The sequence below is a fragment of the Podarcis melisellensis genome (assembly GCF_964234715.1).
Source record: "Podarcis melisellensis genome assembly, chromosome: Z".
NCBI classification, from domain to species: Eukaryota; Metazoa; Chordata; class Lepidosauria; order Squamata; family Lacertidae; genus Podarcis; species Podarcis melisellensis.
In genome coordinates, this window is record NC_138547.1 from 40,931,567 (window position 1) to 40,950,406 (window position 18,840).

An 18,840-nucleotide genomic window follows, 5' to 3' on the forward strand; every position below is an offset into this window, starting at 1 on the left:
GCAGGTGGCACTGTGGGTTAAACCACAGAGCCTAGGACTTACCGATCAGAAGGTCAGCGGTTTGAATCCCCGCGACGGGGTGAGCTCCCATTGCTCAGTCCCTGCTCCTGCCCACCTAGCAGTTCGAAAGCATGTCAAAGTGCAAGTAGATAAATAGGTACCGCGCCGGCAGGAAGGTAAACGGAGTTTCCATGCGCTGCTCTGGTTCGCCGGAAGCAGCTTAGTCATGCTGGCCACATGACCCGGAAGCTGTGCGCTGGCTCCCTCGGCCAATAAAGTGAGATGAGTGCTGCAACCCCAGAGTCAGCCACAGCTGGACCTAATGGTCAGGGGTCCCTTTACCTTTTACTTCAAAATCACATATAGATCCTGACTTTTCAGTGATGCCAAAGAAGAGGTTTATTGTGAGGGAGGTGTAAAAAGCCCTGTTTCAGGAAGTTTTTAATGTTTGAAGTTTTAGTCTGTTTTTAGTGTTTTGTTGGGAGCTGCACAGCGTGGCTGGGGAAACCCAGTCAGATGGGTGTGGTATAAATATCATCATCATCATCATCATCTCAATGCCCAAAAAGTATTCTTCTTGTCTGGCCCTGAAATGTTTCCCGTACACTAATCCTCAAGTAACTTCTGGGATGGGGCAGGACTCAGAACATAAAAAGATTATCCGATTCATCTCAACAGAGCAGAGCAAAATTTATAGAGATGATGGTGTGATTAATTACAATTATTCATTTATAGCAAGCTGATTGTTAAACCAACAAGAAAGCCATATGAATTATAACGAGATAAGTGAAACAACAACATTAAACCACCCATGAAGTGTGAAGCGAAACAAAAAAATACTGGCCAGCATGTGAACAGCATTTCAATTTGTTAAATGTATGGCAGGAAAATGTATCTATAATCGTTTGCAGTTCCTAGCAACAGAGGTGCATTGCCCCCCAGCAATGCAGGTACAGCGCAGCTATCATGGCAAAAGGTTAGATGGCCCTGCAGCTGAGGAATCAGGATAAAAAGTCATATTGGGCACAGAAAATCAAACAGTGAAAATAAAGCAGAGAAATAAAACAATCCTGGGTGGCCTTTGGAAAACTCAGCTTTATAATGAAAACTAAAAATGTTTCATTAGACTTGAAAGCTAAAGTGGTCAAAACGTGTGCATTACCTGTGATGCATTATGGAGCAGAAAACAAGATCACGATGCAGAGAAACACGACAGAGTACCACCATATGCCATGGGACATGCAATGTTAGGAATAACATTAAAGGATAGAAAAACAAATAATTGGATATGACAGAAATCGAAAGTTACGGATACAGTGGGAAAGGCCATGAAAAGTTAAAATGGACATATGAAGACAGGGGCATAGCATGGGGGTGCAGGGGGGCATGGCACTGGGTGCAGACCAGGCACCCCCAGCACAGCCTGGCCCGGTGTTCCTCTTTGTCCGTCAAGGGCCATTTTTGCAAAGTTGGGCTCCCCTCTGCACGGGTGGGCAGGCAAGCTCATCGTGGCCCTGTTTTGCTCTAGTGGGGGTGAGGTCGCTTTGGCAGCATTGATAGTGAGGGCTGGGCTCTCACACAACCCACCCAGCACATGCCCACCTGTCCCGGGCACTTGCAACCAACGCTACGCTGCTGTATGAATAACATGTGACAAGAGACAGTTCAGACCAATGGAATAAAGCAGTGTCAGTATGGAGACCCTAAAATTGCAAAAGACTAAGGGGGTGGAGACCTATGTGATGGGTGAATGATCTAAAACTGACAGCAAGGCTTATGTGGATGCAGGAAGCAAGCAACAGAGAATGTACTATTGGACATGGGACTTCAAACAACATTTGGAAGTTAGCCTATTGTCTACTCCTGCTTTAACACGCGATATTTTAAAAAATATTGTATTTGATTTTTACTTGCAGTGTTTTTGATGTTTAAGGGGGTATTCTATTTTGCTGCTAATTATGCTGCATTAAATGTGGTGGTGGAGTTTTGCACTTGATTTTCATTTGCGTGTCAAGGTCCCCAGGGCCACCCCAATAACTCACACATCACACCAATATTTTTGTTTAAGGTTTTTGGCATAATTTTGGCCACAACTTTATTAAAATACAAACATGTGAGTGGTTGCTTAGGCATTGGTTGCGACTAGCTGCCCCCACCGTGGGGGACAGTCTGACATTCCGCATGCCTGCGAAAGTCAGAAAAGGGGAATATACTTGGGGCTAGCGACGGAGCAGGGTACCTGCCCTCAGCCCTCCCCAAATGCAGCCAGGAGCTCTTGCAGTGGCCCGAGCCCCCTTGACAGGGTGGACAAACAATAGTTAGCCCCCCGATTCCTTTAACGGAATCCCTTGCAGCAGCAGCATTAGAGGGGCAGGCACAGCCAATCCATGCCCCTCAACCAACCAAACCATAAACCAATGCCTAACCATAACCTTACAAGTTGTGACGATTTGCTACACAGTAGGCAAAAACCAAAGGGCCCCAGCCAATCAGCCAGATGGACAAAATTCCTACCGGGCCCCTGCCCCAAAGCAGACAACCCCCATGACAGGCATAGCAAGGTCAAAGCGAACAACCCTATTCTAGGGAGGGAGGGACGGGCGATCCGATGCACGGGCGAAAAGAGGAAGCCCTAGCCTCGTGCAAGAAGTTTTAGCATTTCTGGCTGTCAATCAACAAATGGCAATATTAACTTCTTCCCAACGACAAGGGAAGCCCCAATCGCATCAATGGCCAACGGTCAGTCAGCCCGCCCCACAACTTTGGAGTGTCCTGGCGGCCCCCACTGCAACACGTGCTCTCCATGAAGGAGAACACGCTTTGCCATGTTCTGATATTTTACAATGTTCTATTTGTTGTGTTTTAAGACATGTTATAAGCTGCTAACAGGGTAGCCCCCCCAAAAAAGTGTAAAATGGAATAGAATTGAACTAAGCTAACTAAATAAAGATGAATGGATGATGAAAAGCATTTACAAACAGCTAAAAATTCCAAAGTGTTACACCGCTGTACAGTAAAAGGCATACACTGAAATAAAGCAGCATAAAATACAAGTCACATGTCACACCACAGTGCCATCCTGGTACAGGTACATTACCTAAATAGGGTTGCCAACTTCTGACGTGAAATGAGAATTCTTGCACCAGGGTGGAGCTCACAAAATGTTCTCTGCATGCCCTTACAAGTGTATGGTTCATTGCATGTTCTTCCCATCTTTGGGAACATTATTTTTTTAAAAAAAGAAGAAGAAGCAAACAAACACACAAACCTACTTGCCTTGCATGAAGGCCCAGAAGACATTCAACAAAGCTTTCCTATTTCCTTCCTGCCTGCAAGTGGAAAACTAGGAAGGTTCTCGGGTTCCTGGCAGTGTTTTGAGAACAGCAAGATAATCTGAACACCCTGGTGCGTAACGAAGAACAATTTGTTGTTACAAAGTGTCTGGAAAATCGACGGCAAAACTGAAGAGTGATACAATCAGCTCATTAAAGCACTTAACCACATTCCAACTTGTCTTTGGACAAATCTTACGTGTCCCTGAGATGGCGAAGATACTGGCATTGACAACTGCCTGGTAGCAATATATATAAATCATAGTGCCGCAAAACTGCCTGAACCCGATACCGACAGCATCAACCATTATGCTCTAATAACATACTACAGCTGCTGGGAAAAAATGCATTAAGACATGGTGCCTGGCAAACCACTGTATGTAAATTGTGACTCTGGAAGTTGAGCAGAGCTTTTCTAATAGCTTGAGTGGAGCCCCATGGTGATGAAACAAGCTTGAAATCTGCCATCCTCAAGGAGCTTACTCACAGGGCTTACAGTGCTTGCGCATGCGCACACACAGTTAAAGAAAAGCAGACTGACTTCAAAGAATGCACATGTGTCTTTTCAGCTTCAGAAGAAGCAAGAATTGTCTCCTCGGGTGGTAAGGAAGCCTGCCCTATGTAGTCATAAATAAACTCCAGCCACACTCCGTTATTGTGGAACATCATTCCCAGCGTTTTACATGTGAAATTGGAAAACAGTAATGAAACAGGTACTTTATTTATGTTATCTCCTTGCATTAGCACTTGCATTGCATTTATGTTATCTCCTTGCATTACATTAAGACTTGGCAGTAAAAAATAAAAATAAAAAGATTTGCACAGAGATCAGTATATCTGAATGACACCCATGTTTTGAATATTTATTTTGTAAGGGCTTTGCACCTTTCTCTCTGCTTACCGGTAATTGCAGAAAGTGGAATTTGGTTAGATATTTGATATTCAAACAGAGCTGGGCAGCAAGCCACCCCCATAATCACTAAGACAAAACTAGATGGCCTTCTTAACAGTTAGCAACATCTGCATGGAAAGAAAATATGTGGACTAAAGCATCAATTTTGGTAGTGGCTCTGGGGCCTCTTGTCTTTGCTAACAACTTTAAAAAGGTAAAGGACCCTGACAGTTAAGTCCAGTTGCAAACAACTTGGGGGTTGCAATGCTCATCGTGTTTAATGGCCGAGGGGGCCAACGTTTGTCCTCAGACAGTTTTTCCAATTCATATGCCAGCATGACTAAGCCACTTCTGGTGAAACCAGAGCAGTGCACGGAAACACCATTTACCTTTCTGCCAGAGCGGTACCTATTTATCTACTTGCACCTTGACGTGGTTTCGAACTGCTGGGTTGGCAGGAGCAAGGACCGAGCAACAGGAGCTCACCCCGTCACAGGGATTCGAACTTCTGACCTTCTGATTGGCAAGCCATAGGCTCAGTGGTTTAGACCACAGCGCCACCCGCACCCCCTAACGACATTACATCTGGCAAAAGGCTGCTAAGCCACATAGCACAACAAGGATTTTAACAACTGGCCACTTTATGGAGGGGCTAATGGGTTGTTGGCCAAAGAATTCTTAACCACCACCTCCTCCTTCTCTGAGTTTTCACGGTTCGGACAAGGTGGCACCTTTGTTGTCTGTTGTTCCCCATTAAATAAATATAATGGGTTTATTTAAAGGGTTATGCACAGTTCCCTGGCAGGTCTGAAGCAAGGTTTATTCGAATCAACAGAATGTAGCTCAGTGTTAGAGCACCTGTTGGTGTTCAGAAAGACCCACATTCAATTCCCAGCATCTCCAGGTAGGGCTGTCTGAAACCTAGGAGAGCTACTTTCAGGCACCATAGACCCATGGCTCTCAAAGGTTGTGGCATGCCACATTGTTTGGCAGGAGGGGATTGCAAGTGTGGCAGGAAGATTCAGGGACAAACAAAGAAACATTTCAGTGTAATATGGTATCGCATCAAAATGTTATTTTATTTCCATAATATGGATAGATACCTTTTCAAAATCAAGCACTGCTAGAAGTTGTTTCTTTTTTTGCTTTCCAATGTACTTCTTATCAATAAGAAATGCAGTGTGGCATGAGCAAATTTTTATTCTGAAAATGTGAGCCGGGGGGGGGGGGAGTCTGAGAACCAATGCTGTAGGCAGTGCAGAGCTATTTGGACCATTTGTGTGACTTGTTGTAAGGCAGCTTTCTAAGGGAAGAAAAATAAGTGGGGAATAGGGGTTGCTTTTAAAGGGACATTGTACATACAAAAATAGAAAGCTATGTCATACAGTATCAGGTCACTGGTGTAGTACCACAAGTAAAATCTCCCCCAAATAAGATCTCTAGCAATTTTGCAGGTTTGTACAGGGGCAGCCGGTCCTTCAGGCAACATTATTGTTGTTCAGAGCTTTGTATGTTAATAACAAGATCTTGAGCATTGCTGGGTAGCTAATTGGCTGCCAACACAGTTCTCTTAGCACAGATGAAAAAGGTGGCACTCCAGGTTCACTACTGAATAACCTGGCTGCACCAGCTTTCAAGGTGCAGGGAAGACCCACAGTGCTTTACTGCAGACTAATTGCAAGGCTACAAATGCATAAATCACAGTGGTCAAGCTATTCCTGTCCAGGAAGAAATCACAGTTGGTGCACCAACTTATATTGATAATTGGCATTCCTCACCATTGAGGTTAATGAGCACCCAGTGATGAAGGCAGATCTAGGACTACTCCCAAACTACCTATCTGTTCTTTCAGAGGGAGTGCTCCAGAACTGAAAAACTCCCCAACTTTTGGTCCTGAGAACTGCTCACACATGAAGTCTTACCAGGATTCAGTCTCAGTTTATTGGTTCTCATCCAGTCACCACTGCATCCAGGTACCAGCTCAGAAAAGTTGCAGCGTCTCCTGAATGAGATCTAACAGAGAAACAGAGTTGGGTGTCATCAGCATACTGATGACACCATGCCCCAAATCTCATAATGACCATTGTCACCAGCTTTATTTATTTTATATTGGGTACAAAATAATGCCCTGCTACATCCCACAACACAACTGCCAGGGGGCAAACCAATAATCGCCCATCACTATTTTCTGAGTCAGCCCCTTAAGTAGAGGTGAAGCCAATGAAAACAGTGCCACCAACTCAAGAGGATACCATGGTCAACAGTACTGAAAGTCACTGAGATGTAAAGCAAGAGCAACAGGATTGCACTCCCCATGTCCCTCTCCTGAAGAGTCATCTATTGTGAGGACCAAGGACAATTCAGTCTAAAAACTGGTCCTGAAGCATTGCGCTCACTCACTCACAAACTTTTTGCCTCTGGCTAAACCTCTGCCCACCACTGGCATGCAGCCTCCAAAAGGTTGAAGTTGTCCATAGATGAATGCAGTTCTCAGAATGACAGGGGTTCCCTGCTCTTGCCTTAAGGAATTGGACACATGGTAAAAATACAAACAAAACAAAACAGATGGGGGAACCTGGCAAGAACACAGAGAAAGAGCTGGGAAGGAGATAAATGCAAACACAAGGTGTAGTCAGGTAACCAAAGAAGAAAGTACGGTATATCTGCCCTCCATAGGTGTGCTATTTTGTCCGCTAAGTGATGGCACCAACTTGAGCTCTACTGAGAATTCTAGAAGATGCACTAAATATTTTTGACCCAACTAGCTAAAGAACCACCTTCACTCATATGATCCTGTTTATTAATTGCAATCAACTACATTCCTGAAGTACTGTACAAAGTTAAGTTGGCAAGCTTATACCACAGGCTTGAATTCAAAGATTCCCGTTGCATATATATATTTGCCTATCCCATAGCATAAATCCCTTGGGCAGTTCACAAAGCAAAATCAAATCAATGTCAAGACACACGCACACATCAGAAAAATATAATATAAGCAAATAAGAACTATAACAGATTAATTAAAAAATAAAGCACAATTTAAAATTCAATTTAAATTTCATAGAATCATAGATGTGTAGAGTTGGAAGGGACGCTGAGGGTCATCTAGTCCAGCCCCCTGTCTTGCACAATTTCAACCATTTGGTTTTCCAAATTTCAGCAGCACCCTGTGCAAGGCCAAAATTTGGCGCTCCCCATCCCGCCTCTTGCCTTCTGTTCTGCATTTACCACTACATCATAGTTGCAAAGCCCTGCAGCACCCCCCTCGGTGAGGTAACCCACTGTGGGGGAACCAGTCGTGTTGCCTCTGATAATGCGGTAGAGGATGGGCTGGTTGAATTTGTGCAAGTCATATGCTAAGCAAGGCAGAGAGCTTAAAGGCTATTTTCATGGGGTCCACTTGGGTTACCCAGCACAAATGCAGGGCCCCCCTCAGTGTACTGGCTCTGGGATGCTCTCATGAGATTTTGCAGGGCAATCCAGGTGAGACCTCTCATGAGCATCCCTAGCCTTCCAAGAGCCAGCATGCTGTCCGGACGAGGCAAAGAGTTTAAAAGCTCTTTTTGCACTGGGTAACACCAAGCGAGAACTTTTAAGCTCTCCACCTTGCTTGCTGGCCAAGGCTGGCTCAGCAGACTGGCTGGGCAGTGTTAAAGATGTTCTGTTTATTCCCCTCAACAGCTAGCCATGGGGCAGCTCCAAAAGTTTCAGTATACTATACATGATTTTTGTGTATACTGTATGTGGAACTCTTGGAACAAAAGAGAGATTACTGTATCAAAACAATCACTTGTAATACTAATAGCCTTGTGGTTTTTGCAAAATTAAGTGCCTCATTATTCAGTTAGTAGAGAACTCCTAAATTAAGATGTCCGGCAATCTTCCAGTATTAACAAATGTGACTTGTTTAATAAAAACATCAATCAGCAGACAGCAGCCATAAATTACTATTTTTGGCAACTCTCCTTGCCTATTGACTCCCTGTCATTAAATCAATATAGAAAACAGGAAATATCAACCACAGTCTCTAAACTGCTGTCCACTGCAAAAGAGAAGATCAGATTTACTGTTTTTTTTAAAATGCTGACTCATGCAAGTCGTCGTGGTAACTGAAGAGTTAATAACACGTGTTGTATCTGCTGAGAGAGGCACATAGTAAAAATGTAAACTTGGAAGCCTTGCCCCTGACTTCAAGAGTAAGAGAAGCAAAATAAGATCAGATAACTTACCAGAGGGAGGTAAATCAGACTTCCTCTTTTATTACTTTCTGAGAGTGCACTGCTATTTCAAATTCTAGGAAGAGGACAGCTTATCAGCTGTCAAATCTGTGCTCCAGGCTAAGAATCTTAAATTGTTTTCAGTTCCTAGCAGAAAGAGGAGGCGGTGTATATTTTACATCCACAATTCCTTTGAAAAAACAGTTGTTCCTCTGCAGGGAGAACATCCAAGACTTCACACCCTAGTGCAGTTTTATGTGCTGTGTGCTTCCCTTTGCCCATTTTTTAAAGGACCTGATGTACACTAGAAGAGGAGTAACACATTCACCTCTGGTCTGACAGAAGCATCTCACACACAGGCAAAACAAGCCCAAACAATTAACATGTACCTCCACCTTTACTTTCTGCAGATATTTACAGCCTTGTTATGGGGGTCAGAAGAATGGATCAGTACATGGTGGACTACGATGGAGGGGGTGAGGGGGTGTATTAAACACCTCCCTTATGCAAATGGAAATAACAAGTCTGTGCAGCTGGTTCATGATCAGAAATAAGTGGACGAGAGCCATCTCTGGGCAAACTGCACACGAGTTGCAGAGGGCAGGATGAACCAGCCGTTAAATGAGTCTAACATGCAGGGTTTTCTTTAAAACAAAAAAAGAACAAATTGCATCAGCTGTGTATGTGTGTGATTTATGGTTGAAGTCCTGTAGAAACCCCTTTCTTGAAGATGGAATTTGCTTTAAGCGAGGGGGGTGCTGCTGATGGGACTACAAAAACTGGGGTGGCAACTGCAAATTACATTTTTTTATTTACTCCCACCCAGTCTACAGAACTGGCTTCCAGGATATGCATGCCTGGTTCCAGATCCTTTGGGTTTTAGACACCAATGCAAAACAATTTCATTTGCCTTTAATGAACGGTGATTTCTGCATTTTTTTATTACCGCCAATACTATTTTATGGACTGTATTTTCACAACATTCTTTCCTGTGTTTTTAATTGCAATCTATGTGTGGTTTTAATGTTGGAAGGTAACTTGAACAGCTTAAAACTGATAGGAAGGATAGAAAAGCGTGAAATGAATGAATGAGCACTCAAGTGATCGCTTACGGTGAATAAGCCTTCTTCTTCAGCAAATGAAAGCAATGAAGCTTATCTAAACCAGAACAGAGTTGGTTCCAGGCCACTGATGTGCTACAATGACACATGTGGGCATGCAAATGAGAAAAGGGGGTTGTAGATTTTCATGATTAGAAATTTATGTATACACATTGACAAGGATATAGGCTGTGTACACATTATCATTAACTTTGGCTCCAGTGTGCTGCTACTGCTGGTGACTTTGTGTACGCAGGATGTTAGCTACAATCCATATGCAATTTCTTGAGAAACACTCTTGTTTGCTATGCTTTCCCTCAAACCAGCTTAATGTAAGCTGTGGTTAGGCTGAGGTGTGTACATTTGAGACAGCCTTTGCACATGTGCAGATAGCAGCTTCTATGAAAAGGAGTTCAGGAGGGCTGCAAGCATGGGAAAACCAAAGATGTAATGTGTGTCTGTTGAAGACTTCCCTGCCCCCTCTCTGGTATGTTCAAAAACATAAAAATGTGTCTTGAAACACAGTGGGAGGAAACAACCCCACTGCATTTTAATGTGTACAATAGCCTTACTATTCAGATCCTTAAGACACACATGCATATATATATACACATGCACACACAATGATTGGCCACAGCACTAAATTAAAATAGAATAGAATAGAATAGAATAGTAGAGCCACCTGAATCCAAGTCCAGTCCCATACGGAACTGGAAATGAGTGGGAAAGGTGGTGGTGTGCAGGGGGGCAGCCAACCAATAAGACAGAGTAGTAGATCAGTGGTATGAAAAGGTTCGCTTGCATGCAGAAAGTTCTATATTTAACCCCAGGCATCTCAGAGATTGTCAACCTTTTTGAGTCCACGGCCCCCTTGACCAACTGTATTCTTTCTACAGCACCCCTTTGGGGTTCAGGAGCCCAGCTAAGTCACCCCTTGCCTGCAGAGCTGGCAACCCCTTACCCCTTTTTGAGCACCCTCCCTTGTGGAGTGTTCCCTCAGCCTTCTCTCCTCTCTCCTCCCCTTGGGAGTCCTCTGGGCAGTCGCTGCTGCCGTCCCTGGTCTCTAAGCTGGCCCCAGCCCAGCCCCAAAGAGAGGTGTCTCCTCACACTGCCCCACAGGGGCTTGGGAAGCACCCCCTGGTCATCCCCAGAGGCACCATTCACTTGTAGCCAGGGCTGCTGCAACAAACAACTGTGCAAGTCTTTGGGAGGCAGAGACGCAAGAGGGCATCAGAGGAAGGAGGGAAGGAAAGAGGGACAGAGGCCAGTGTTTCCTGCGGCACCCCTGACCATCATTCAAGGCATCCACTGGGTTAGCACATGATGGGGAAGATCTCTTTCTGAAACCCAGCAGAGCCGACACAGTCTGATCAGATAAAAGGTCACTCTCCATGTTCTTAAAAGTACAAAATTATGCAGATCTAAGAAGAAGTAAGTCCCAGTGACTCAGATTGTAATCTTGGCTGCAGACGCTTACTTAAACATGATCAGAATTCATTTGGCATTAGATTTGGGGTTGTGCTTAACTAAATTAGAGTAGACCCCTTGAAACTGATATGCCCATGTAAATTATGTTCATTAGTTTCAGTGGGTTTTACTCTTGACTAGACTACAACCCACTGAGTGTAAAAAACATAGGGGAGGAAACACAGCTATAGCAATAGAACAGAGGTAAATGTTCTCTAGTTCCATGTCCCAACAGCATCCTGAACATATCAACCGTTGTAAGAGAGCTGATGGGTTTAGGATACGGTTCAGGACAATATTAGTCACTGAAGTAAACAAGAAAACTTTGTTAAATTCAATGAACTTTCATTTCCTCCTTAAAGTGCTTTTGCAAAGAGCAATACTTGTAACAGCATGCTTCTGTCTCAGAGGCTAGCAGTACAGCAGTGATACAGAATGGTGAGTCTTCTCCAACATCGATGGTACAAGACTGGATGTTATTGGCAAACTGAAATCTATTGGGGCAGATCCTGCTGGCATTTACACCACCATAAATACATACAAAGGGCAGTAAATTAAGAACAATGCATATGGGGAGAAGATTTTTGGTTCAATAACACATCAAGATTTGTCGGCAGTTGTCAGGTGAAAAAAAGGGGGGGGGCTTAAAGTAGAAAGCTACCACTGAAAACCGTAGATTGTTATTACTACGCAGTAGGGGAAGGGAAAAAAATCTCTGTGCAACTTTGGCTGCAAGTAGAACCAAGATGCCCAAATGCTCCTGCATGGAAGGATGGAAAGGCCTCCAAGGCAGAAAACTAGCTAGTTAAAGAGAAAGCTAAAATAGTGTTGCATACCACCGCAATCTTCAAGTGGTGCAATATTCCAGGTTTAAAAGGTAAAGGGACCCCTCACCATTAGGTCCAGTTGTGACTGACTCTGGGGCTGAGGCGTTCATCTCGCTTTATTGGCCAAGAGAGCCGGCGTACATCTTCCGGGTCATGTTGTCTGCATGACTAAGCTGCTTCTGGCGAACCAGAACAGCACACGGAAACGCCGTTTATCTTCCCGCCAGAGTGGTACCTATTTATCTACTTGCACTTTGACATGCTTTCGAACTGCTAGGTGGGCAGGAGCAGGGACTGAGCAACGGGAGCTCACCCCGTCGCGGGGATTTGAACCGCTGACCTTCTGATTAGCAAGTCCTAGGCTCTGTGGTTTAACCCACAGTGCCACCCGTGTCCCCTATTCCAGGTTTAGGATGAGTATAATAACAATCTTGTAAGTTTATAAGTTTTCCCTCTCCCTTTTCTTCTTCTTTCGCCTTATAATTCTTTTTTATTTTTAATAAAGAATATAAATAAAGAATATAAAAGACCCCAGAATGGTCATCAGGCCTACTTGCTATGACAACTCCTAGAGGCCGAGGTCCTTTCATCCTACCCCGCTCCCCAAAAGAAAACCCCCAAAGTCGATAGGCATGGCTATTCAAATGGTGTGAATGCCACATTTTGTGAACAATTACATGGGGTGGGGCTTACCTGCCCCCCTCCAGTATTTTATTTGTGTTGATATCCCTGCCTCCAACTCCACCCAAAAGGCTTTCTGATTCAAGCTGTCTTCACCAAAATAAAAATAAAAAATGGCTGCCATCTTAGTCCCACTTATCTGGGGAAAAGACCCATTGAATTCAATAGGTTTCACATCTGAGTAAATATGGTTAGGATTGCACACAAAACTGCCGTAATGTACTTTAAATGGAGTGGTCTGGATCAGGAAGGGTAACATTTTTTAATTTAATTTAATTTAATTTTTTTATTCATTCATTCATTCCTGTAGGAACCCATTCCATAGTGGGCAGAGTCAGAGCTAATGATGGATGGAGCGAGAGGCAACCTTGTTTTAGTTTTCTCTATGACTAACTGAGAATCTCAATCTTACGAAGTTCTACTCAGAGGCAGTGGTGTAGCGTGGGTTGTCAGCAGCCGGGGCAAGGCAAGTAATTTGCGCCCCCTAACCAGTGGATTTTAGCAGGGGGCAGAGAGCTGCGAGTGCGACCGCGCCCCCCCAGATGTTGCGCCCAGTGCGGACGGCGCCCCCTGCACCCCCCACACTACGCCACTACTCAGAGGTAAGCCCCACTGGGGTTGAAGCAGTTACTCTCAAATATGTATATTGCTTTTCAAGTGAAAGTAGTATTTCACACATGTATGGTAGAAGCCTATGCACTTTTTTTCTCAGACAGCTGGTGAATAAAACATATACAAGCCACACAAGCAATAATTTAATCAAAAACCGTCTATTTCCATGATGCGAAAAACTGCCCCTTCCAACTGATCTAAAACTGCACAGAAAGGGTGAGGGAAAGCTCTTAAAAGTCCAGGAAAATAAGGAGGTAAACGGAAGGGAAGCTGCCCTGATGGGATGTAGGTATAGGAAAAGATCATGCCTAAGTAGCAGAACATCTACTATTCCTGCAAAAGGTACAAAGTTCAGTCCCTGGCATCTTCAGGTATAGCTGGGAATGCCTCCTGCCTAAAACCCTGGAGAGCCAGTCAGGGTACAGTGCATAAAGAATAATGTTTTTTTTTTTTCATTTTTTTAATTTGCATTTTCCAAAACAGGAACAAATAGCATCTTTAAGCCCCCTCCTCCCCCCCGTCCCACTTACATCTTCGTACCAAATACCGTATGTATACATATTCCGTATGACTTCCCTTCCATACTTTTCCTGGTTCCTTTGCTTTTCTGCTACTCCGTGTAATCCACACCTTTTTAATCATCCAATTTGTTAACAATATTTATTTCAACCCTGCTGGATTTACTCAAGACCTGCTAAGCTGTGTATTTGTCTATACTGGTGCTTGAAATAGTCAATAAACATTATCTATTCCTCCTTGTATTCGTTATCTTCATTTTCTCTTATCCTATTCATCAGACCAGAACATTCAGCATACTCGAGCATTTTACACTGCCATTCTTCCTTAGTGGGTACTAGAGTTGTTCTCTACCTTTGTGCCAATAAGGTTCCTGCTGTGGCAATGGCGTATAGTAATAAACTCTTTCGTGTGTTTTTTTTTGGGGGGGGAGACATCCGTTGTTACCACTCCCAAGAGGAAAATCTCAGGTGTCTTTGGGAAAAGTTTTTTTAAAAAATACATTTTTAAATTCATTATATATAGTTTTCCAATATTCTTTAATTACTTTACAGGACCACCAAATGTGGCAAAGGGATCCTTCATTTTCTTCACACTTCCAACATAATACCTCTTTTTACTTTTTTAAGACATTTTTGCCAATCTGGTGGGTGTTAAATACCATCTGTCGACGAATGTTCTAACTTGGTACATGACATGATCCTAAGAAGACCACATAAAATGACATCAGGGATGCATGCAGCCTTTGGGTGGCAAAGTTGCCTACCTGTGCTTTTTTATATTTATTTTTTATACAGTGGTACCTCTGGTTACGTACTTAATTCGTTCCGCAGGTCCGTTCTTAACCGGAAACTGTTCTTAACCTGAAGCACCACTTTAACTAATGGGGCCTCCTGCTGCTGCTGGACCCCATTTCTGTTCTCATCCTGGAGCAAAGTTCTTAACCCGAGGTACTATTTCTGGGTTAGCGGAGTCTGTAACCTGAAGTGTATGTAACCTGAAGCATATGTAACCCGAGGTACCACTGTATCCCACTTTTCTCTTTCCAAGGAGCCCAATGTGGTGGACGTGATTCACCTCCTCATTTCATTCCCACAACAACCCTGGGAGGTAAGTTAGGCTGGGAGGTATTGACTAGTCCAAAGTCCCCTTCTGAAGTTGAAGCACTAATCCAACACTCTAACCACTACCCCACACAGGCCACAGCATCTGATGAATATAATAGCTCAAATCCTGATGGCTATGGGTCTCTGGGACCACTCTGCACCAGTGCCCAAGCATCTGAACATGCCAACGCCTTCATTTTCTATCAATAAATCACTTATGAGCCTTTGAAATGCACAGGAAGGGGTGGAGGAAGGGGTGGGTAGTGGGTGGTGGTCACCCCAGGTGGGGTGACAAAATGCCGGGTGGCACTGCCTGCCCACACGGTCCACTTGCTGCCGCCCTCCCAGCTCTAGGGCGGCTGAGTGGGAGGAGGCAGGCAGACTCCAGAGGCCCCGTGGTTTGCCCTGCCCCTATGGGTGGCTCACCCCACCCTTACCCCACCCCTATGGGCAACTCACCCTGCCTCTATGGATGGCACACCCGCCCCTATGGGCAACTCACCCCAGGCACCCGAGCGGGTTCCTCCGCCGCTGTGCACAGGTTGAGAATCTAAGGAAACAAGGATGTTGATAGCTCATGGGCTGTATAGTCAGAAGGGTTGTTTTTTTTACACCACACACATCTTTTCATAGTCTCCCTTAGAGTCACACTGTTTTTCTATCTAGGCAAGCAAGAGGCATTATTACATTTCACTGATACACTCCAGACCAGGCTTCCTCAACCTCAGCCCTCCAGATGCTTTTGGCCTACACCTCCCATGATCCCTAGCTAGCAGGACCAGTGGTCAGGGGTGATGGGAATTGTAGTCTCAAAACATCTGGAGGGCCGAGGTTGAGGAAGCCTGCTCCAGTCAGTCAAAATGACTTATAGAGTGCAGGGCGGGGCTAGTTGAGAGAGGGATGTGGCCTGACATGACAAGGGCATGACCTTGTAAAAGGGGGTGGCCTGGAGCAAATCTCAAGGGCCAAATAGAGTGACTTTGGGGGGCTGAATTTGGCGCCTCAGATTTCCCCACACCTATTATACTGTACAAGTGCTTTTCCTCCCCCCCATAAGATGGTACACTGTTTGCATCAAACTTGTCCATATCAATTTTGATATTGGATCTTAAAAGCTGCTTAGTAGTCCAAAACTAGAGCTGTAACATTTGTAAGTAAATTACGCTGAGTTCAATGGGCTTTACTTTTGAGGAACACAGCATGCCTTTACTTTGAGCATAGATGTGCACTATTAGGCCATTAAATGGTTTAACATTAATCAGTGGGTTTTTTTTTCTTTTTTCTTAAAAAAAAACTTGATTTACTAAAAATATGTTAACGCTGATTAACAGCAGACTTTTTGAAAAAAAAGTGTTACAAGGGCTTACAAAAAACTATGTATTGCAAAACACTCTATGCACAGTTTTTGTATTAAAATATCTATTTTTTTAAAAAAATCTGCTATTAGATACCACATTATTCTGCCTCACACAGGAGCTAATCCCTCTTTTTAAGTAACTCGTTTTACTTACTTTCTTTGCAGCAGTATTGATTTCCTTGCATGTGCATTTTTGCAGATTCGTCTGCCTTTAATTAATTGGTGAATCAATTAAAATTCATACAACCAATCAGCTAAGATATATTTCATCAGGTGATGGACCTATCCAAAGCCCCAGGTATTAGCAGAAAATAATCCCATAAATTAGGGTAGGCAACTACAGGTGAATTAGCAGTATGGGTTTTTGTTGTTGTTTTTAAGAAACAGAATGACTCCTGACATTTCAGAGTCTGAACAAATGGAACATTTTGTCTCACTAATTAGATCAACACTGCTTTTACTGGGCAAGGTAAAATAATCTCCCTGTAATAAATCTCTTCCCTCTTAGCATATTCCTACTGCACCCTTTTTAAGGATGTCTGAGGATAATGATGTCTGTTTTCAAGTGCACCTTGCTAAAAAGGTTTGCTAATACCAACCCCATCCCCCTAAAATCTCTCCTGAAACAGGAGGATGTTTGTTCAATTGTTTAAAGTTGTAGTTTTCAGTCCACTTATTCTTGACTATTCCCACTAAAGCTCATGGCACTATTACCAAGTATGTTTTGAAGATCACAGCCCAACTAATTATCATGTCATCTCAACTGCCCCTCTCCTCCTCCTCCTCCTCCTCCTCCTCCTCCTCCTCCTCCTATTCATTGCAGGGCTGCTTCTCTAAATCTACTTACGGTGGATCTAAGGTAGACTGGTAAAACGGGATATCTGGTGGCTCAGATCTGACATTTGGGATTGTGTAATTTTACAAAGGCCAGGCATTCTGTAAGATGGTTATGACACTGCCTGAGTCACCTGGGCATGGCTTAGCTGTACATTTCTAATACAATCCACTCACAAGAGCAATCAATTTACAGTTTTTGCCGGCTGATAAGCAGTTTTCTACAATTCCCTGTTTATAAGCAGTCTGCAAAGTCAGACAGGGAGTAACTTTTTGACCTCGCATCAAACATCTATATATCAGAATATGACTTAGCTTTCCCCCTTTGCTGTTGGACCATTCTAATAGACTTCTGCAATGAAAGACTGAGAAAGCTGGCAACATCCATCACAACCACATTCATCTGTACCTAGGATAAATCACTCTCTTTTACAGCAAACTGGGCACACTATGGAACAGCCTTCTTCCTTATATGATACCTTATATGATACCTTTGTAACTCAAACTATGCATAGATTTTTTAATTAATTATGCTATTTGTTCACCAAAATCTACTCAGACACAGGTAAGCCTTGTTGACTTTAAATTAAAGATGCTTCTCCATTTGTTTCCATGGTTCTGATTTGATTCAAAGTTATAATACACACCTAGCAAGACCATTTCAATCTGCCCTGGTCTAGCTAAAGATTCCCTGGATGTCAAAACCTGTCACATTCCACTGGTTTATGAAAGAAAGAAAAAAAGAAAGAGGGAAGGAAGGAAAATTACTTTTCAGGCTGAAACACATTGTTGCGAGTTTTAAAAAGGTCCTACCAACAGGACTTTAGCGCGATTTGGGAGATCAGGAAACGAGGACGGACCGGGAATCTTCCAACACATCCATTTCCTTCACCTTGCAGGCATCTTCATTAAAGGGAAAGGCAGTTGCAAAACAAAGCAATTGCCTTGCAACCAAGGGGAGCAAATAAACCCCGACAACCCCCAGAACCCAAAACTTTTATGCCGCACAAAGTAACTTGCCACCCACATCGGGTATCTAGACTGCCTGCACATGCCAGGCAAATATGCAAAACAAACATACCGCGCTGTGGTGGTGGGGGGGGGGGGGAAGAACCCCGGTTTAAAAGAAAGTCGAACTACCCCCAGTGCAAGAACTTACCCAGCTTCTCTTCTAAGAAGATGCCCGACCAACAGCAGCGAGGGTCCTCAATTCTGGTGCCAGCCTCCAGGAGAAGGAACCACATATCATCTTTTCGATTCTCGCCTTCCCAAGCAGAATAACAACAGCCGTAATAAAAACGAAAACTGTTTAAGGGAGGGCGGAGGAACACGTCTCCAGAAAGTGGTAACAGTGAGGGCACTTGAAGGGGCGCCCAAAAAAATTAAAAATAAAAATAAGAAGACGGGGTTGGTCCAAGTAAGAGGTGGAGAAAGATAGACGGGAGCTTTGGCTTACTTGGGGAAAACTCACATTTGCAGCACGCAATCTGCCCTGACTGGTTGTGTAACTCCCCAACACACTCACACACACACACATACATGCACGGCTTGCTGGGGTTAGCCCGTCCTCCCTTGGCATCATCGCCCGGGCTGCGGGCGCGCTCCCGCCGCTCCTCCTGGGTCAGTAGGACCCGGGAGCGCGTGCGCGCGCCTCTAGCTCGCGGAGAAGTCCAGTCAGTTTAGTCAGCCAGCCACATCTTTTGAAGGGAGGGCCGAGGCGGAGGACGGGACTGGAGGAAAGGAAGGAAGAGATACACACAGAGAGCGCGCGCTTTGCCAAGAGCTGTGTCAAAAGCGAGAAGCGCTGAGTAGGGCGGCGGCGGCGGCGCGCTTCGGGGAAGCGAACCTCTGCTGTGCTGTGGGACGCGCATAACGAAGAGCTCCCTTACTTTAGAGGAG

General features: G+C 44.1%; 1 protein-coding gene and 1 long non-coding RNA gene across 10 annotated transcripts in view; both read right to left on the bottom strand.

The window, feature by feature from the left end:
- The window catches only part of PASD1 (PAS domain containing repressor 1), a 99,538-nt gene extending 81,098 nt beyond the window's left edge, over window positions 1-18,440 (bottom strand). For 7 of the 9 annotated variants that reach the window (XM_081897604.1, XM_081897606.1, XM_081897601.1 and 4 more), the window contains exon 1: window positions 18,101-18,440. The gene's annotated coding sequence lies outside the window, so the exon portion shown is untranslated. The remainder of the gene's footprint in view (window positions 1-18,100) is intronic. The other 2 variants (XM_081897602.1, XM_081897598.1) reach the window with 1 other exon arrangement.
- The window catches only part of LOC309362198, a 119,287-nt gene that overhangs the window by 83,748 nt on the left and 16,699 nt on the right, over window positions 1-18,840 (bottom strand). The window lies entirely within an intron of this gene.